The 22,585-nt window shown below is 43.9% G+C and overlaps 1 long non-coding RNA gene across 4 annotated transcripts in view; it reads left to right on the forward strand.

The window, feature by feature from the left end:
* The first annotated feature begins 21,817 nt into the window (after positions 1 to 21,817).
* Positions 21,818 to 22,585, forward strand: part of LOC137323088 (uncharacterized) — a 247,437-nt gene continuing 246,669 nt past the window's right edge. For all 4 annotated transcript variants that reach the window (XR_010963299.1, XR_010963302.1, XR_010963301.1 and 1 more), the window contains exon 1: positions 21,818 to 22,121. This is a non-coding gene — a long non-coding RNA (uncharacterized lncRNA). The remainder of the gene's footprint in view (positions 22,122 to 22,585) is intronic.

Genomic DNA, 22,585 nt, shown 5'->3' on the forward strand with positions numbered 1-22,585 from the left:
GCTTGTCCTTTATGTACTGGCGGGCTCCGTCCTGAAGGTGGGAATCCATCCCTAGGGAACTGGGTCAAGGTTGGGGTGGATTTGGAGGGTGGGCAGGAGTTCCACCCTGTCCTAACTCTGCTTCAAAGAGGAGAATCCCAGCCTGGGTGTCCAAACTGAGGCCATGAGTCACAGGCAGCCCCAAGCATTGGCAATCTGGCTCACAAAACCCTTGTATCTCAGTCTTATTTTCTCTTATATTTCTTATTTGCTGGTTTGTCCTTTTACATTTTGTGAGCTTGGAGGTATGGAAAGGGCTTTTAATTGGTGAGGAAACCCTTAATCAGAACATCAAATTCTGTCAGTATTAAGATCTTAAAAATATGTAAATTAATGTGAACATGGATTTAAACTTTATTTGTGGCCCTTGAGGCTCCATTAAATGCACCTATGCAATCCACAAAGACAAGAAACTTGGGTGCTGCTGGCTTAAAGGCACCAGCAATGAATAGGCCCAATGAAGCTTCATATCAGTGAATGAAGTCTTCCCAAATTTCCCTATGTCAGCACCTGCAGCCGTCAAGAGTCAAAGGAAAGTGGATGCATTGTGGCTAGTATAACTCAGTGCTTTCTGGGATAGTGTGAGAGGAGCTTCTAAATCATGGAGTTTCCTTCTGCCTGGTGGATTGGCCATTGCTAGGTCCAGACTTGGCATCTGGAAAAATCAAATTATAATGATGTCACACCAATCCATAACAAATAATGTACACTTAAAAAAGGTGCCTATAATTATTTTCCTCAAATATAATGATCAAATTTAATGATTAGTATATACATTGAATTACATAGAATTTACATCACAGAAACAGGCCATTCGGCCCATCTGCGACTATGCCAGTGTTTATTCATCTAACCCTATCAACATATCCTTCTATTCCTTTCTCGCTCATGCACTGACCAAGTTCCTCTTAAATGCATCTAGCAACTGAGAATATACTTATTTGGCTAGAAATGTAGGAAGCATACAAAATTTGTTCAGCTTAATGTTGTTTTAAATATTCTGTAAAATTATAATTGTAGAATCATGAATACACTACATATAACAATGTGTATGCATTGCAAATTGAATATGTTACTTACTGGTGTGCTGTTTATTATCTGCATTTTGGAGTTCACCTCTTTTATCTTCACACTAGTATAGGATTCAGTGACAAAAGCTTGGTCAGGCTATTCACCTTGGGTAAGTTATTCTGTGATGTCAAGTTCACCTTCAATTGTCTTCATTGATTCCTGAATGGTATCAATGCAGTGTAGTTTCTACTTGGTCTACCAGAGACCATCATTAAAGTACTTCCTACTGTTCCCCCTTGTCCAAGTCTCCTTTGATCTTGGAGATTCACTTGTAAGTTCTTCTTGGGTATTTTCCTTCTTTACAGAATGGGGACCTGGTGCCACAAGTCTATTTTTGTTCTTCATACAGTGCTGTTTGTGCTGCCATACAGGAACCGCATGGGCTATCTCTGCCATTTCATTATTTTGACGCTGCCACAGCAAGCACTGTACTGTTCTGAATCATTAGCATATTATTAAGAGTAATTTGCTAGAGAAGTAAAGCAAAGTTCAATTTATCAGCAATGGGGGCAAAATGGATGAGGGAGGGAATTTCAGTTTTAGTAGTAATTCAGATTAAATAATATCAGGATTCATGTCCAACACAACATTCCAGCCAGCAAAGGTATTTTTTTTAAATTTAGGAGGTGCAAAGAATGGATTGTTTTGTATTAATTAGCTGTGCTTAGTAGGAGATGACAAAATATTCTATCTGAAGTCTAATGAGCATTTTCTGAATTTAAAAGTTGTCTTTCAAATCTGGAAGGCTACCAAAAACGTCTTTGCTAACACAACTCATTTGGATGATATTTGCATTTTTCATCACAGATCAATGTTTCTTTGAGCTTTCCTTTGTTTACAAATAAAATGGCATCAGTGCCAATCACAGTTTTATTAATCATGCAATGCTAGATCATGGCTCTGAGATTGATTGACAAATGGAGCAGCTGGCATTGCTTGATTGAAAATGCTAACAATCTGTTCACAAACAAAGCCACACACTGTGAAATGCCATTTTTTGATAATAAAACAGAAATATCTGGGAACTGAAAATACATTTGAAGCATAAGTGACCAAGGTTAATGATAGACGTTTTTTGGGGGAAGGCAATAGCAGCTTTAACAAATATGAATTCCTTATTCTGAAAAAAAGTTCATTTAATTATTACTAAGAAACAAAACAAGAAAGAGCTGGCATAAGTGTTAGTAAAAGTAATAGGATTCTGAGAAATTGAAAGCTAAGAAAGTCAGCGTTTCATCCCTGAACCCCTTTATTTGATGGATAGTGAAATGGAAAAAGCAATAAAAACAACTGTTAGATTGTCTGAGGGCTTGTCATAGGCCAGCAGAAAATGTGGAACAGGTTGACAGCCAAAGTTTATGGCATGCGTTTTTCGTCCAGCCAGCTGGGGTATGGTTCTATCTTGTAGCCGTACCTTGGCAGTTTTCTTAACATGTGCTATATTGTTCAGCTTCTGTTTCCATGCAGGTATTGTACACAGCATTCAACCTGGCCACCACCTCCTGCCAAGCATTCTGCCTTGCTGTCCTTTGAGGAGGGTACTCTAGTGTGCAAACCAGGTACCCTTCTCACATCTATTTCATGCAGGAGCACCTCACAAAAATAAATAGAGATGTGGGAAGCCATTTAACCCACCTAGCTCATCGTTGCACAGAAACCTACAATTTCCTACAGTACCAATCTCTTCTTGGAGTTATTAATTACCGTGTGTGCTCATATTTCAGAAGGGTAGACATTCAGGCTGCAACTTACAATTGAAACCCTTAGCACACTGACATTTTGTAAGGGATGTGACAAAAATGAAACATTTTTGCCTAAGTTTTAGTTTGGTATTGGCTTCTTTAATTTTGTCAGGGGTTACAAATCAGCCTCACTTGTTGAAATTAACTCCAACCCTAATCCAATACAATGTCATGAATGACTAGCCAATTATCACCAGACAGTTTGCTTGAGAGAAGAGCCAAGGCACACAATTCAAAGACAAATATGTTGTGTGATTTGTCCAAATAACTGTCAAAACACACAATGCAATCCCACCTTGAGTGGATGGGAAATTGTGCAAGTGGATGTTTAATTTCAGATATTACAAGGGACCTCTCATACAAAATGTGCAAAAGCACTTTAAGCCGGCCTCAAAGGCTTGCTGGAAGATCACACACAGTGTGATTTGAGTGGGGACTGGCAAAAGGAATTCTCAGCCAATTTCCCAGATTTCGTATCAAGACAAAAATTTGCCCTAGCTATATCATAGAAACAGTAATATTTCAAACAGGTGTGATTATTATTATTATTATTAGAACAACAACAATTTGCATTTATATAGCATCATTAACATTGTAAAACATCCTAAGTTGCTTCACAGGAGCATAATCAAACAATAATTGATACCGAGCCAAAGAAGGAGACATTAGGACAAGTGACCAAATGCTTGGTCAAAGAGGTAGGTTTTAAGCTGCTTCTTAAAGGAGGAGAGCGAGGCGGAGAGGCGAAGAAGTTTGGGGAGGTAATTCCAGAGCTTAAGGCCTCTTATTTTTCCTCATGGTAATTATTGGATTCCCTTTCTGTATGCCTCCAAATCCCACTGAAGAACAAGGTTCCGCCATTAGGATGGTTCACAGATCTATGCCTAAACCATAAAATTTACACTGAATGTTGGTGGGCTATTTCGCAAAGGTCATAAAGGGGAAAGTCAGTTGACTCACCTTCTTCATCCTTCTGTAGAATCCTACCATCTCCCATCACAGCATCCAACTGCCTCTTGAGTGCCTCCATTATCCTACCCAGAAAACCATTCCAGGTATTAATAACTCTTTGTGTCAAGAAACTTCCTTACATTAGCTCCAAACTTACCTTTCACCAGTTGTCCCCTTGTCCAGCAGTCATGATTTAATTTATATTTAGTATTTTATATACCTTTATAAGGTCACATTTCACATGCTTCATTTTAAGGGTGATTTGTCCAGGTTTCTCTATTTTTTCCTCATTTGACCATGGAGCCATTTTATCACGTCTTCACCTGAAAACATGGGGATTAAATTGGATAACCCCCAAAAATGAGCACAGGGATCGTGGCACATGATTACCCCATGCCTGTTCATAGCGATGCAGGCAGCACGTTGCATTTGTGCAGAGTTTCTGCATTCCTAATCCTCCTTTTCTCTTCCCACTTCTCCCTCATCCCACAAGCTGCAGATGGTGTAAGCATGCATTTCTTACATTCTCGACTCCCCTAACCAAACCCAAACCTTGTCCCTTTGTCCATGCAGATACCCAAGAACTGGAACCTTCCCAGTCAGAGGAGGAAGAGGATGAAGACTGTGATGATGCAGACACACTGTCACTCGATCTTACACTCACAGCCACCAGCTCAGAGACTGACACTGCGTGTGCTTTAGAGGCTAAGATAGAGGAGGGATCTGCACGTGGTGAGACACTGGGCACAAGTGCGCAGGAGCCAGGGTGGGGGCAAAGGACACTGCAGGTGCCAGCTCACCGGCGGGCAAGATCGCACACTAGTTTTGTTGCAGAGGATTCAGATGAGAACTTCGATGGGTCTGGCTACAGAAGAAGGCCGATAGTCATAACAACCAAATGCTTGGTGCACTGGAAAGCCTGCTATAAAGCCTGCGCACAATGTCAAAGAGCATGGAAGAGTCCAGCTCCAACTTGGCACAAGGCTTTGCGCAGAGCTTGGAGCCCATCCTTTCCAACATGGAATGGGTGGTCACATCCATCAGCACACATGTGAAACCCACCATGATGCAGCGTCTGATGACCGATGTCACAGCTTCCATTGCAGAACAAATAGATTCCATCAAAGGTCTGACTACTTCATTGGAATCTCAGACTGTTGCCATTGTGGCTCTGGGTAGCATAGTTGAAAGGAGCTTCCAGGGCATCACTGCAGTCCAGCAATCTGTTCTCCAAAAGATCACTAGGATTGCTGAGGCGCTGCCCCAGGAGAGTGGCAGTGGCTCCATGCAAGAGGAACCTGCTTTCCTCTCTCAGGATGACAGCATTCTTGCTCCCACCCCTGCCACTCCGCCAGTGCCATTGCTATTGCCTATCTGCCAGCCAGGCCAGACAGCTGCAGCCTAGGCTGAGATGGGCATTTGAAGCTGGGCCGTCTTGACCCAGAGCTGTTTGAGGTCATCCTCCAAGGCCATCTGCAGTCTCCTCAATTGAATGTCAACAGCCTTCCGTTGGAGAGTCACTGGGGCAGCACCTCGTAGGAGCACTAGGAAAGGTAAAAGCACACAGAAGACCGACACTAAGGGAATGTACAAGGGTGAATAGTCTAATTTTGTATGCATTACTTCATGAGTTAATTTATAAATATGTATTTGATTTTTATTTCTGCAGTGAGCTGAGGGAAGAACCAATGTGTAATCATAAGGAGGCTGATTTGATGGTCATGTAAGAGAGGAGAGATAAGGAGTGTGAGACTGTTGGTGAATGGGGAGGTGTAGTTGAGGTTACTGGTATCGCTCATTAATAATCTGATCGTGTAGAGCCCTGGCAGAAAGGGCCTGTCTATGTTGTAGCTTCCATCCCTCTTCCTCTTCCTCCACTTCCTTTTGCACTTCCTCCTCCTCCTCCAATTCCTCCTCCTCCTCCTTCTCTTGCTCATGTTCCTCAGGTTCTCACCTGATAGGCGATGACATGGGCTGTTCCCTTATAATGGCCAGATTATCAACCACAAATCTCAATACCTGCTCAGCTGAGTAGCGCAGGGCTCCTCCAGTGTAGGCCAGGCAGCGGAAGCATTGCTTTTGGATGCCTATGGTATGTTTTATGATGTTCCTTGTAGCAGCATGCCTCTCATTGTAGTGTGCACGTGTGCGTGGATTCCTGACCAGAGTCATAAGCCATTTCATGAGGGGATAACCCTTGTCGCCCAGTAGCCAGCCTTTGACTTGACTTGCTGGTTCAAATACAGGTGGAACAGAGGACTGCCGCAGAATGAACGAATCATGACTGGTGCCAGGATAGCGGGCATTCACCTGCTTGATGCGCTGCCTGTCATCGCACACCAGCTGCACATTGAGGGGGTGGAATCCCTTTATATCCGAGTTCAGATGAGGAGCATGCAAGGCAATGTGCATGTGTCAATGGCACCCTGCACCATGGGGAAGCCTGCAATCCATGCAAAACCTTGTCTCTGGCAAGAGGAAATGAGATGAATATGTTTCCTACTGTATAGAGAGCCTCAGTGACTTCCCTCATACTGCAGTGCACTGCAAACTGCAAGATGTTGCATATATCTCCAGCAGCAGCCTAAAAGGAGCCAAAGGCATAACAATTAAGAGCCACAATTACCTTGACAGCCACAGGCAATACTGTCCTTGCCCTGCTTTGAGGCTGCAGATGTGGCTGCAGCAGTTGACAAATTTCAGTCACAACCTCTTTTGTGAGCCAAATACATCTGATGCACTGGCTGTCACTGAAGTTGAGCCGGCAGTTTGTGGTGTCGATGGTAGCCATGATGTGGAGATGCCAGTGATGGACTGGGGTTGACAATTGTAAACAATTTTACAACACCAAGTTATAGTCCAACAATTTTATTTGAAATTCAAAGCTTTCGAAGGCTTCCTCCTTCCTCAGGTGAATGTTGTGGAAATGAAATCCTCGAACCCTTCGCATTTATAAATCACAGAACAATACCTGGTGATTACAGGCAGTCTTTCCAACTGCCCGTTGCTAAGGCAATCACAGTGTGCAGACAGAGAGGTGTTACCTAAAAGGCCACCGAAAGGCAGAAACATAGAAAAGACAGCAAATGACCCGTTATATTAAAAACAGATAACATTTGTTCGCTGGTGGGGTTACGTGTAGCGTGATATGAACCCAAGATCCCGGTTGAGGCCGTCCTCATGGGTGCGGAACTTGGCTATCAATTTCTGCTTGACGATTTTGCGTTGTCGTGTGTCTCGAAGGCCGCCTTGGAGTATGCTTACCTGAAGGTCGGTGGCTGAATGTCCTTGACTGCTGAAGTGTTCCCCGACTGGGAGGGAACCCTCCTTACTGGCGATTGTTGCGTGGTGTCCGTTCATCCGTTGTCGCAGCGTCTGCATGGTCTCGCCAATGTACCATGCTCTGGGGCATCCTTTCCTGCAACGTATGAGGTAGACAACGTTGGCCGAGTCACAGGAGTATGAACCATGCACCTGGTGGGTGGTGTCCTCTCGTGTGATGGTGGTATCTGTGTCGATGATCTGGCATGTCTTGCAGAAGTTACCGTGGCAGGGTTGTGTGGTGTCGTGGACGCTGTTCTCCTGAAAGCTGGGTAATTTGCTGCGAACGATGGTCTGTTTGAGGTTGGGTGGCTGTTTAAAGGCGAGTAGTGGAGGTGTGGGGATGGCCATAGCGAGGTGTTCGTCGTCATTGATGACATGTTGAAGGCTGCGGAGAACATGGCGTAGTTTCTCCGCTCCGGGGAAGTACTGGACGACGAAGGGTACTCTGTTGGTTGCGTCCCGTGTTAGTCTTCTGAGGAGGTCTATGCGATTTTTCGCTGTGGCTCATCGGAACTGTCGATCGATGAGTCGAGCGTCATATCCCGTTCTCACTAGGGCGTCTTTCAGCGTCTGTAGGTGTCCGTCGCGTTCCTCCTCGTCTGAGCAGACCCTGTGTATTCGCAGGGCCTGTCCATAGGGGATGGCCTCTTTGACGTGGTTAGGGTGGAAGCTGGAAAAGTGGAGCATCGTGAGGTTGTCCGTGGGCTTGCGGTAGAGTGAGGTGCTGAGGTGCCCATCTTTGATGGAGATTCGTGTGTCCAAGAAAGAAACTGATTCTGAGGAGTAGTCCATGGTGAGCTTGATGGTGGGATGGAACTTGTTGATGTTATCGTGTAGTCTCTTTAGTGATTCCTCGCCGTGGGTCCATAGAAAGAAAATGTCGTCGATGTATCTGGTGTATAGTGTTTGTTGGAGGTCCTGTGCAGTGAAGAAGTCCTGCTCGAACTTGTGCATGAAAATGTTGGCGTATTGGGGTGCGAATTTGGTCCCCATGGCTGTTCCGTGTGTTTGGGTAAAGAACTGGTTATCGAAGGTGAAGACATTGTGATCCAGGATGAAGCGGATGAGTTGAAGGATGGCGTCTGGAGATTGGCTGTTGTTGGTGTTGAGTATTGATGCTGTCGCAGCGATGCCGTCATCGTGGGGGATACTGGTGTAGAGTGCCGAGACGTCCATTGTGGTGAGAAGTGTTCCTGGTTCAACTGGTCCGTGGGTACTGAGTTTACTTCTCACCACGATGGACCACGTCAAAGATGCCATCCCCTATGGACAGGCCCTGCGAATACACAGGGTCTGCTCAGACGAGGAGGAACGCGATGGACAGCTACAGACGCTGAAAGACACCCTAGTAAGAACGGGATATGATGCTCGACTCATCGATCGACAGTTCCGATGGGCCACAGCAAAAAATCGCATAGACCTCCTCAGAAGACTAACACGGGACACAACCGATAGAGTACCCTTCGTCGTCCAGTACTTCCCCGGAGCGGAGAAACTACGCCATGTTCTCCGCAGCCTTCAACATGACATCAATGACGACGAACACCTCGCTATGGCCATCCCCACACCTCCACTACTCGCCTTTAAACAGCCACCCAACCTCAAACAGACCATCGTTCGCAGCAAATTACCCAGCTTTCAGGAGAACAGCGTCCACGACACCACACAACCCAGCCACAGTAACCTCTGCAAGACATGCCAGATCATCGACACAGATACCACCATCACACGAGAGGACACCACCCACCAGGTGCATGGTTCATACTCCTGTGACTCGGCCAACGTTGTCTACCTCATACGTTGCAGGAAAGGATGCCCCAGAGCATGGTACATTGGCGAGACCATGCAGACGCTGCGACAACGGATGAACGGACACCACGCAACAATCGCCAGTAAGGAGGGTTCCCTCCCAGTCGGGGAACACTTCAGCAGTCAAGGACATTCAGCCACCGACCTTCGGGTAAGCATACTCCAAGGCGGCCTTCGAGACACACGACAACGCAAAATCGTCAAGCAGAAATTGATAGCCAAGTTCCGCACCCATGAGGACGGCCTCAACCGGGATCTTGGGTTCATGTCACGCTACACGTAACCCGACCAGCGAACAAATGTTATCTGTTTTTAATATAACGGGTCATTTGCTGTCTTTTCTATGTTTCTGCCTCTCTCTCTCTGTTTTTTTTTGGTGGTTTGTATATTCGGTGGCCTTTTAGGTAACACCTCTCTGTCTGCACACTGTGATTGCCTTCGCAACGGGCAGTTGGAAAGACTGCCTGTAATCACCAGGTATTGTTCTGTGATTTATAAATGCGAAGGGTTCGAGGATTTCATTTCCACAACATTCACCTGAGGAAGGAGGAAGCCTCCAAAAGCTTGTGAATTTCAAATAAAATTGTTGGACTATAACTTGGTGTTGTAAAATTGTTTACAATTGTCAACCCCAGTCCATCACCAGCATCTCCACATCACTGAAGTTGAGGTAAGAGAATTGCTCCCTGAAGACCCTTCGCGGATGTGGTCTCCTGCTGAGTGCCCTGCTCCACCTCCTCCTCTCTCTTCTAGCAGCATGTCCTGCTCTGTGCGGCCTCTCTTCATTCTCCCAGTCATGTTGAATTCCCAGAGGAAGCCCTACCAGGCCACTCATGTCTGGAAGCAACTCTTTTGAGCACAATATTTTAAATAACACTAAAAGTATCGCAAGACCAGCCAGACAACCCATTTAAACTTTAGCCAAGTGTAGGAAACCTCCAAAAACGCATACAATTGCACCAACAGAAGAAATAATCCAGCAACTAACTTGTAACTCCTGCATGATCCCTTTAAATAGCGCAGTTGGAGCGTGTCCTTCATGCCATTTAACGTCGTGTTCACCTGTGTGAGGTTAAGACAGACTGGAGTGTGGCGTTCCAATATAACAGCGGTGCTTCAAATCAGCGTTGCACACTGATCTGCGTCATAATCTCCCTACTCTGTATGCTGCCAGCGGTTGTTAGGCGCACACGCAAAGCTCTTTACCAAGATGGCACCCTGCGCACTTCCCATCGTAAGTGTGCACGCACATCTCAGACACCATTGCGAGGCTTAGTTGTCCATGTAGCTCCTAAAAATGGGTGCTACACAGCCCAATTTCACCTGAATAGTAAGCATTAATGGAAACTTGGCAGTTTTTCCTGGCCAGGGATATTGAGGCCAGTTATATAATTTGCCTGTCACCATGGTTCAGAACAATCAATTCAACATGGACCAGGTACTGAATTGAGGCTCTTCCTCATATTATGGTCTTTATGACAGTACTCGGAAATTCTTGTTCCTACACAGTGAAGCACAACTTCAGGTCAAAGTTTTGGTTTAATTTCTCGTTATGCATTTAAAATGACCAAAAAGGTCCTGTTGCTGGTTGCTCCTTTACAACTTCTCAGTGTTCAGGTGCAGTCGGCCAACCCCCGCTGCCCTCTTTATTTGGGCGGCTTTTAAACATGTCCATTGCCTGGAGAAAAATAAGAAAAATGCTATGGAAGGTGCTTCAATATCACCAATACTCCGATATCAAGATGGAGACCCGGTGTAACGGACCACTTCTCATTCATCCTCATCAGAGCATGCCAGATCAAGGCAATCATTTCCAATGAAGAAAATTGGCCTGTTAATGTTATAAATTTAATTGTTGATGTATGTAGTGCTTTGGGTTGGACTGCAACATGACTGCTTAAATTACCTTAAAAATCTATCTCGAATCATCTGATTGACAGGTTCTCTGGTGCTTGCTGATTGGTGATTGCTTCCTCACTATTTAGTACATGGAAATGGTAATTGATTGGAAGTGGCAATTGTTTTGTTTTACATTTATTGCTACTTGCTCTTTACTTAATTAGCACCATTCATTTCAGACAGTTATTTGTGATTGATTGGTCTTTTAATGGTATGATGTTTGAGCCAATTGCTTTTCCCCCACAGATACTTGTGCGTATGAGGCCCTACATACACACAATATACACAAGACTTGTATGTACATAGAAATAAAATGAGCTTTCAGCACAGCTGGTGGTCATTGTTTTCTGTTAATAATTTTCATCTTCTACATATTAGTTTACCAACTGAAAATAAGTAAGCCATTTGGAACGGTACAGCAGGCAAAGTTAATTAAACAGGACAGTCACACATTATATAACAAATGATTTCTCAGACGCTTGTGTTGGAATTCCACTTGTATCTACTCAACATCTTGCAGTACAAATTCAGCCTGCTGAGAGCGTGGAATTAGTACAATTTAGATGAGGGGGAGGAATTTGGACCAGAACCTATTTCCGCCAGATTTTCACCCTTTCCTGGCCTCATTGAAACTTTTGAGGGGGCGGGGGTGGCTAGACACTTCTTCCATCCACCCCCACCATTATGACCTCATTTTTAGAGGCAAGACTGGCTGGTTTCTGGGCTTCCAATGGAAATCCCACCAGTTCTGCGAAGCAGGTGAACTTGACATAAAAGGGCTGTAAGGGGCTCTTGCCATGCTGTACCCCAATGGCAAAAAACCAAAGAGAAATCTATTGCTGTTAGGAGAGTGGCAGAACAGTGAAGCTGCAAGGATCTGGCAAAATTTGAACATTTCAAAAGTTAGGCCAGCTCAGACTGTGACCCTCTCCCCTCTCCCAATTGAGTGGCAATATGCTGTTCTGAAATTCTGCTGCCCTATTTAGCGGGTGCCATAGTAAAACCATTAATGGTGCAGATGCATGACCCTATTATTCGAAAGACCCCCATGTCCAGGATTTGGGTTGGCGTCAGGGTAAAGGTGAACAAGTTGGCAGAGTCCTGCCCCACCACATTTCTGGAGTGGGACTTACAGAATTTCTAGTCCTTTCATTTTATTTTCAGGAAGAGTGGTTGAGATAAGGCTGCGACATAAGGGTTGATTCTGTGACCCAGTGCTCCCAGCAGGGAGTGGCCTTCAATGGGAAAATAGCAAAATCGTAGCCCATCAGTTTTTGTTCATTTAATTTTTATGGATGGAAAATCATAGCCTGCGTGTGCTCAATTGTGCCCCCTGCAAGCATCACCCCTTCCACTGGTAGCACAGGATCATGGAATCATCCTCAAAAGCTGCTGCCAGCAGAGCCAGCTACAATTGTTAGGATGTGTATTTTTATAATAATATAGACGAAGGTTGCAGTCCTGTGCCTCTATGCCAAGGATGAATTCAAGATGTGGAGTCAAACACTTTGCTCGTTTATCATAGCTTAAATGAACATATACTCACAGCCAACACCGAGATTACAAAAGATGTTTTGCCGTAGAAGAACGCATGTCAGAGCAGGTTGAGAACCACCCTCTCCGATTTCTGTTCCTTCTTCTAACCTATGGCTACAATCTCACCCCATTTGTATTGTTTCTAGCTGCACTAATCCATAGGCATCTGCATTCCATAACACTTTACCCACTTTCGGTACCAGTCCATATCAGTGTGTATCAAGATGTTGCGGGATACCTAAATATTTATATCTCTATTCCTACGTCCATGGTTCCAAGACTAACAGATTGGTGTTTAGGGTTAGCAAGGCATACAGGGGGAAAAATTGGTTAAGGGTGCGTTCTGGACGATGTTAGCACGATGCGCTAACACCTCGTGCCCGACGGACCCTGGGCAGGCAAGACGCAAGTTTGGTTCCAAGGAAGCACTTACCTGCAATTGATGTTCCTTTCCAGGCCTTGCACGTGGAATGAATGCAATTCACACTTTCCACCATCAGAGACAGCACTATCTCTTAAAGGGAAGATGATTCTTAGAAATCTCTTAAAGGTAGCTGGTACCTGTTATTTGCTGAAAATAACAGTCTACTGTCTGCATGGAGTCTGAACAGAGATCAGACATCAAACACGTAAAACACAGATGCAGATCCCATCCCTATGTTTACACACTGATGAGTTATGTTGAAACATTGAATAAAGGTTGCGCATTACTAAATCCCACATCCTCCAATCTGCACACCAAACCTCAGCAATCTGCCGATCTGAGAGTACATACACCAAGGTTCTCTGCTGATGCACAAGAGACCAAGGATGCAAGAGGTGGACAGAAGGAGGGACATCCTATATCCGCAACATTGGTGGGGGGGGCAAGAGGCCCTGTCATACATATACTCAAAAGACAGTGGGAGGCAGCGGGGGACGAAGTCAATGCCAGGCGCACAGCATCATGAACATGGGTGCAGTGCAGGAAGAAGTTCAATGCTTTGACGAGTGGGCAAGGTGAGTGAGGTCAACTGTCAAGTGGTGTCTCCTACCAACTGCACCACGCACTACACCCCCCATTCCCCACATACCAATAAACTCTTTCCATCAGTACACAACTCTTCCCATCAGATGCTTCCTCCTACCCTTGCACATTACCATTGTTTCAAGCCGTCTACCCACAACTCACAGGTCACACACACTGGCAGCTATTCAACCATGACAGGCACATCACCCAGGCACACGTCTCGCTGTCTTGCAGGAGAAAGTGGCGCATATCAAGCGGCAGCAAGTGGCAGTGGCATTTAGCCCCTCGAGCCTGTTCAACCATTCAGTGAGATCATGGTGGACCTGTGACCTAACTCCATATACCCTCCATATGCCTTAATACCCTTGGTTCACAGAAATCTATCAATCTCAGATTTAACATTCACAAGTGAGCTAGCATCAACTGCCGTCTGTAGAAGAGCGTTCCAAACGTCTCCCACCCTTTGCGTGTAGAAGCAATTCCTAACTTCACTCCTGCACGTCCTGGCTCTAAATATTAGGCTATGTCCCCGGGTCCTAGTATTGAAGTCTGGGAGACCTCCAAAAATGGTTACAAATGTCTCGGCAGCCAGAGGCAATAATCCAGCCATTAACCTGTAAATCCTGCATGGTCCCTTTAAATAGCGCCGGTGGGGGGGTCCTCCAGGCACTCTAAGACACGTTCAGATGGTCGGGGTTAAGACTGTGCATTGAGTTGAGCGTTAAGTCCCAAAATGGTGTCTATCACTTTAAATCAGCATTGCACACTGATTGAAGCCATTTTCTGCCTACTTTACATGATTCCAGCATTTCTTATCTGCGCCTGCGCAAACTCCTATACCAAGATGGCGTCTGGCGCACATCACGCAGGAAATGTGTATGCGCACCCAAGACGCCATCTTGGATGTCGGAGAGGCCGTGTAGTGCTGAAACAACGGGCCAATTTAGCGCCCATAATGTATTATTATCATTAATCTCTAAAAGTAAACAATGTGTGACCTAACCCAGAAGCAGGCCTCTTGTGACCTTTGCACAGATATTGTCAGATCGGTTCTACCATTGTCAGATAAGTTCTACGTTGCCAAGGCTTAGTGGTAGTACTCATGCCCCTGAGTTATGAAGGTTGTGGGTTCAAGTCCCACTCAATTGCCTGTTGTCCTGGCCAATACTTATCCCTCAACCAACATCACTAAAACAGATTATCACAGTGCTGTTTGAAGGAACTTGCTGTGTGCAAATTACCTGATTTGTTTCTTACATTACAACAGTGACTGTACTTCAATGGCTGTAAAGCACAATGGGATGTCCTGAGGTCATGCAAGATGCTATATAAATGCAAGCCTTTCTTCCTTCCTTTCTTTCATCTGCTGCTTTTTAACTATAGAACTAATATAAAGTGGAATATATTATGAATCAATTCCATTACTATTTCTAAATCTTAATCTCTTACATAATTCTGGCAGCAGGAGAATAAACAAGAAATGCCATTTCCCTGCACTGCATGGGTTAGAATGCTACAGATGGGCAAAAACAACCACAAGTTATTCTGGAAACTGCACGATTCCATTTTGATTTGGCTGTGGGATCCCTGACATTGACATAACATTAAAAATATAAACATAACATGGTAGCAATTGTGTGTGTGCAATTGCTTTAAATGTGAATCATGACTTCTGAACAGCTACACACATAAAATCTTGCACATGCTAAATTGCTCTGGTGTTGCCATCACTGCTCTGAAATCAAAGAAACAGCAGCCTTATCACGTTGCAATATAAGCATAATTTTAGGAATCCTTGGTGTCCAGGAATACCTACTGGGAATGTTAGAGCACTGGTGATGTGTCTGGATGTAAGCTTTCCATTTCCATTCCGCTGCTAAATCTACCCCATTATGGAAGTCTTATGATGATTGATCGCTTTTCTGCAGCTATTCATGACTTAAAGGCTTAGATATTTTATGAAAGCAATCATCCCTGTAGGAGATGTACTTCTTCATTTGTTTTACTGTTCACTGAATTGTCATCCTACCTCCATAGCAATGATGTTTGCAACCTGATACTGTTTATTTTGCATCAGTGTCAAGGCCCACTAAAAGAAAATAAATATATAAATATATACACACGCACACAAAATGATAAATAAACTCAAAAAGATTTACTTCTGAAACTGTCATCTCGAACTACCTTTAAAGAGAAAAAAAATTACCTCAATAAATCAGCTGATGGAGACAATTTAGAACATTTAATGGTTATATATGTAGCAGAGGACAAAGCAAATTCCCTCTGGGAATATAGAGTGCTCCACAAAATGTTATCCACTCAAAAGGGTATGGATGGGTGGATGTATTTCAACAGTGGTTCTCCCGCTTGTTCATCGTAACTTTGGCAGAAGAGTCGCGGAAACCCAGGAAAAATGGCGTAAACGGTGCTTACACCATTTTTATGGGGTTTCTGTAACTTCCACCAAAGTCACAGTGGACCAGCAAGAGAACCACATGGAATTTCACCTCCATGCTGTCCATATTCTGGCTCACAGCACTGAGGACTGCAACGTGAGCAATGTATATCGCTTGCTGATGCACTAACCTCCTCCCCTTCCATTAGAAGCAGTTTTGCAATGTATATGTAACATTATTAATATCAAAATTATTTTTCCTTAGACTGGAAGGGAGGAAGTTCAAATTAGGAACAAGAAAATGACCTGTCATATCCGTTTTATGATTGTAGCAAAGATACGAGAGTAAGATGCTCAAAGCAACAGTGTTGCTATTTCTTGGCCATGACATTGTTACTTCTTGGTGAACCTACACACTACATAGCTAACTTCTCAGAGCATCCGATTTGTGTCATCACTGAAGACGGACCTGAGGTCCTACCAAAAATTCCAAATGAACAACCAATATACCTCTCACCTGTTACAAAAGCAAAATTTTGCGGATGCTGGAAATCTGAAATAAAAACAGAAAATGCTGGAAAACACTCAGCAGGTCAGACAGCATCTGTGGAGAGAGAAACAGAATTAACATTTCAGATCGATGACTTTTCATCACAACTGATGAACCCTCATCTGGTCAAGATTCCTCAGGAAAGAAGGAAGAAAGACAATATCAGCTACACTGACTATAGCCTATGGATTGCTGTTGGTGTGCAATTCAAGGGTTAACGGTGGGTTACTGAAAGCTTCTGAGAGAATTTTTTTTCCTGCCCATTAATCTCCAAAATTGGTGTTTTCAGCTGCAGGAGTAAATGTTGTGAGGTATTGCCTGTGGGCTGACCAATGAAGCATTCGGACTGATTTACAGGCAAAGCAGCAGTTAAATGACTTAAGAAGGCTCTTAAACTCAGGTGTTTGTGCCGGGGAGAGCAAGCTAAAGGTCTACACAGCAAAATTCCTGAAAAATACAGGTGTAAAAAGTCAATCCGACCCATTTCAATGACCAACCACTGGAAGTGCTCATTCATGAAATAAGGGAAAGGAAGGCTGTCAAGTATATTATAGAAGGCATCCTCCCCAAAAATGCCCAGTTCAGTAGGCTTCAAAACAAATTGCATAGAGTAAATGCTGTTTGATTAACCAGTGCACATGGGCATAGGTCAGGGAGAAGAAAGCTGCTAAGGTAAGGCTAAAGTACAGGTTTGAATACAAAGTACCTGCCCTAGGTTGGCATGTCACAAAGTGTACCCTCATAACCTGTAAATCATTTTGTGCTGAGCAATCCTAACTGTTAATAGAAGTGCAGTCCTACCATGAGAGAAACAGCCTGCGGCATGCTAACCATGCAAAGGCTTACTGTGCCACGGTAAAAGCAGGCAACAATCTAGAACTCAAACAGTAGGTATATAGGAGGAGAAATTGGTCCCCGTCGTACCCAATTTCTGGCTGAAAATTGTAGATAGGCGGATCAATTTCTGGGCATGATCTCTCATGCCTGATCCTCCCAGAAGTGTGCTGTCTGTCAGATTAGCAGCTGGCAACTTCTGAGTGCCTGGGTGCCCGCCTAACACGGGCACTAGGCCCCAAGAATATGCTAATCAGGGGCCTAATACTTTGTTTTAGGACCTCATTGCCAAATTTGGCAAAAAAACGTGCACATAATTTCTACCCCGTATGGGCCGAGAGCGAAAGAATGAGACCCACACCATGATAGATAATAGACAAAAATGCTTCATTTTTGTCACATACAAAATAACAACTTTCATTTATATAGCGTCTTTAACATATTAAAATGCCCCAAGGCACTTCATAGGGGCATTATCAAACAAAATTTGACACCGAGCCACAAAAGGAGATATTAGGACAGGTAACCAAAAGCTTGGTCAAAGAGATAGTGTTTAAGGAGGAAGAGAGAAGGTTGAGAGGTGGAGAGGTTTAGGGGGAGAATTCCAGAGCTTAGGGCCCAGACAGCTGAAGGCTTGGCCACCAATGGTGCAGCAATTAAAATCGGGGATGCGCAAGAGGCCAGAATTGGAGGAGCACAGAGATCTCGGAGGGGTGTAGGGCTGGAGGAGGTTACAGAGATAGGGAGGGGGCAAGGCCTTGGAGGGATTTGAAAACAAGTATGAGAATTTTAAAATCGAGGTGTTGCCGGACAAGGAGCCAGTGTAGGTCAGCGAGCACAGGGATGATGAGTGAACGGGACCTGGTGTGAGTTAGGCTATGAGCGGCAGAATTTTGGATGAGCTCAAGTTTATGGAGCATGGAAGACGGGAGGCCGACCAGGAGAGAATTGGAATAGTCAAACCTAGAGGTAAAAAAGTCGTGGATAAGGGTTTCAACAGCAGATAAGTTGAGGCAGGGGCGGAGACGGGCAATGTTACGGAGGTGGAAGTAGGCGGTCTTGGTGATGGACTGGTTTTGTGTTTTGTGGTCGGAAGCTCATCTCAGGGTCAAATAGGATGCCAAGGTTGCGAATGATCTGGTTCAGTTTGTGATAGGGACCGAAGACAATGTCTTTGGTCTTCCCAATATTTAGTTGGAGGAAATTTCTGCTCATCCAGCACTGGATGTCGGAAATGCAGTGTGACAAATCAGGGACAGTGGAGGGGTCGAGAGAGGTGGCGGTGAGGTAGAGCTGGGTGCTGTCAGCATACACGTGGAATTGGATGTTGTGTTTTCGGATGATGTCACCGAGGGGCAGCATGTAGATGAGAAATAGGAGGGGGCCAAGGAAAGATGCTTGGGGAACTCCAGAGGTAGTGGTGCCAGAGCTGGAAGAGACGCCGTGATTCTCTGGCTATGACTGGATAGATAAAAATGGAGTAAAAACGGAAATTGCTGGAAATTCTCAGCAAGTGAGGCAGCATCTGTGGAGAAAGTAATAGAGTTAACGTTTCAGGTCGATGACCTTTCATCAGCACTGGAAGAAGTTAAAGATTTAACAGTTTTTAACCAAGTACAGAGCCAGGCAAAGGGAAAAAGGGGGAGGAAGGGGAGTGGAGGAAAAAACAAAAGGGAAGGTCTCTGAAAGGCTGGAGGGCAGATGTGATTAAATGACAAAAGGGATGATGGTGCAAGGCGAGGAGGATGTTAATGGGACAAGTAAAGAAACAAAAAATGTGTCCAGAGGAGCTGTAAATGGCAACAACAGAACAATTATCAGCACCTGCTGTCCGAAAAAATGGGAACAGTGGTTGTGATCTGAAGTTATTGCAATTAATATTGCATCCACAAGGTTGTAAAGTGCCTAATCAAAAGATGAGGGGCTGTCCCTAGAGCTTCCGCTGAGCTTATTTGGGACATTGTAGGAGGCCGAGTCAGAGAGGTCAGAGTGGAAGTGGGGTGGAGAATTAAAATGGCAAGCGACCAGAAGGCCAGGGTCATGCTTGCGGACTGAGCGGAGGTGTTCAGCAAAGATATCATCCAATCTGCGTTTGGTCTCCCCAAAGTAGAGGAGACCGCATCCGCATCGTGTATACTAAATTGAAAGAAGTACATCGCTTTCACCTGGAAGGAGTTTTTGGGGCTCTGGATGGTGGGAAGGGTGGAGGTGAAAGGGCAGGTGTTGCATCTCCTGTGCTCGCACGGGATGGTGCCGTGGGAAGGAGAATGGGCATTGGGGGCGATGGAAGAGTGGACCAGGGTGTCGCGGAGGGAACAGTCCCTTCGGAATGATGAAAGGGGAGGGGAGGGGAAGATGTGTTTGGTGGTGGCATTGCGCTGTAGGTGGCTTTGCTGAACACCTTCACTCAGTCTGCAAGCGGGACCCTGACCATCCGGTCGCTTGCCATTATAATCCTTCCACTCTGACCTCTCTGTCCTCGGTCTCCTACAATGTTCCAATGAAGCTCAACGGAAGCTCAAGGAACAGCACCTCGTCTTTCGATTAGGCATTTTACAACCTTCCAAACTCAATATTGATTTCAATAACTTCAGATTATAAACCACTGCTCCCATTTTTTTCGGACAGCAAGTGATGGTAATGTTTCTGCTGTTGCCATTTACCTCCTCTAGACACATCTTTTGTTTCTTTACTTGTCCAATTACCACCCTCTTTGCCTTGCACCATTCCTTTTGTCATTTAATCGCACTTGCCCTCCACCCTATCACCTTCTTTTTTGTTCTTTCCACCCCTCCCCTTCCTTCCACCCCCCTTCCCTGGTTTTGCACTTGCTTAAAAACAGTTAAATCTTTAACTTCTTCCAGTTCTGACGAAAGATCATTGACCTGAAACATTAACTCTGTTTCTTTCTCCACAGATGCTGCCTGACTTGCTGAGTATTTCCAGCATTTTCTGTTTTTATTTCAGATTTCCAGCATCTGCAGTATTTCAAATGGAACCAGGCGAAGGCAGTCCCACCCAGCTGGACGACAGAGGAGAGGCATTGGAGGAGGATGGCCTGTTCAACCGGGTCAAAGGCTGCAGACACAGTATCACCAAACAAAAAGAATTGGAATTTCAGTCTAGACACAATATCAAAACTGAAATTCCCTGCAGTATGTTGGTGTTCATATATTACTAAAACTGATTTGAGGAGATATAAAAATATAATGTGTGAAAGTATGACCTTAGATTTAGCATTAACAAAGGAGATTTATTTTAAACACTAAAGTATAAGACACTGAACTATATCTCTGCTTATAAATGATTTTAGAATATGGATAAAAGCAGCTTACAACCATGAAGTATCTATTTCTCATAGAATAATTCCTAAGATCTTTGATCAAGTTGGGAAAAAGTCACAAAATGTTGTATAAAATTATGAGGGGCCTAGATAGAGTGGATAGGAAGGACCTATTTCCCTTTAGCAGAGAGGTCAATAATCAGGGGGGCATAGATTTAAAGTAATTGGTAGAAGGATTAGAGGGGAGCTGAGGAGATTTTTTTTCACCCAGAGGGTGGTGGGGGTCTGGAAATCACTGCCTGAAAGGGTGGTAGAAGCAGAAACCCTCATTGCATTTAAAAAGTACTTGGATATGCACTTGAAGTGCCGTTGTCTACAAGGCTACAGAGCAAGAGCTGGAAAGTGGGATTAGGCTGGATAGCTCTTTTTCAGCTGGCATAGACACGATGGGCTGAATGGCCTCCTTCTGTGCTGTAAATTTCTATGATTCTCTGAAAATCTGTTCCTGGCCACCCCCTACCTGTGCCATTTGTTATTAAATTGTTATTATATCTCACATACTGCCACTGAGCTGATTATTAGCATAATACAATTTAATATTCACTTAACTTACTACTAGAGGTTGAACAATATGTACAACAGTAGTAAGCCACTCAAAGGAGGTAATTTTGACTTTGTGCGATAGTGTAAACGAGTGATCGAAAATCGGCAGCCTGTTTTATATCTATCTCAATTTTTATGTCCATTGACTTCAATGGAAACATCGGGAGAGATGTAAAATGGGCTGCTGATTCTCTATGGCCCGTTTTTCACTATCCCACAAAGCCAAAATTACCCCCAACTATTCTTGATCATTGTCATGGCAAGTTTATACTCACTTGTGTTGTTAAATTGAGGTCTTCCTTAAAAAAAATGACTGCAAATGTTTTCCTAAGACTAACACTGGCGTACAGCTTACAGAACAATATTTTACATGCAAACCTTCAATTAATCATACACCAGGATATAAAATATTTTACTTTTACAGTGAAACAATCTGATTATTAATTCTTATAGCCTTCCTCAAACATCATTCTATGTATTGTATGCTATCTATATTCTTTCAGTATTTTATTTGTTCATTTGTATGCTTTACTTTTGAGTCACTTTGATTGGATCCAGTTCTTGTTTGTGCCTGACATTCTGTGGTGAACAGCAAATACTTTATTTTCCTGCATTGCAGTCAGAAATTAATTCATTTTCTCTCCATCTCAGATGATAGATTTCTGTAGTGCTTCTCATCTCAAAGTGCATGGTTCATAGTAGTCACATTGAATTAATAAATGATTGACGCTTTGAGTTCCTAGCTGATGTTTTTTTTCCACACAGTTGTGAAAATAATTGATCAGCAAGTCCTTCTACTGTGTATTTCTTGTTGCTTCTTTTCCCCTCTAGTTTTTGACTAATGCTGGTTGACTTTTAGTATTTTCCTGATTTGCGTCAAACATTTGGCTTGTTATTTGAAAAGAAATCCACACTACTGTTTTTCTCAGATATCGGTGAAAATGTGGACTGCAAGCTGGCTTACCTTATTCATCGTCGCTTCTGCTTAAAATAATGGCAACTCCTAACTGGAAACTAGCCCAAAACTGGAAGAAGTTTAAGCAAAATTGAGCTTGCTACAGGTGTTGCAGAGAAACGTAAGTTAAGGATTTATAAAAATCTTTGCTGTGATTATTGATGAACTGATGATGTAGAAATCATGAGTGATGAAAAGTAAGTGCAGAAAGTTCCAGAGAACTTTTGTCAGGCAAGGAATATTATGAGAAAGACTATTTTAAATCGAGAAATCAAATGGCGGGGGTGGATTGATCTTATAATATTGAAGAACTTTGCAGTGGTTTGTGATCTTGGTGAACTGAAAGAGTCATTAGCCTAGATGTTTGTCTTCAAGGACTGACTAGTTTTGTCCACCAGAAGAGACTAGGAACATAGGAAGGTAGGAACAGGAGTAGGCCATTTAGCCCCTCGAGCCTGTTCTACCATTCAATGAGATCATGGCTGATCTGTGACCTAACTTCATATACCCGCCTTAACTCCACATCTCTTAATACACTTGGTTAACAAAAATCTCTCCATCTCAGATTTAAAATTAACAATTGAG

The sequence above is a fragment of the Heptranchias perlo genome, chromosome 6, assembly GCF_035084215.1.
Source record: "Heptranchias perlo isolate sHepPer1 chromosome 6, sHepPer1.hap1, whole genome shotgun sequence".
Classification (NCBI taxonomy): Eukaryota; Metazoa; Chordata; class Chondrichthyes; order Hexanchiformes; family Hexanchidae; genus Heptranchias; species Heptranchias perlo.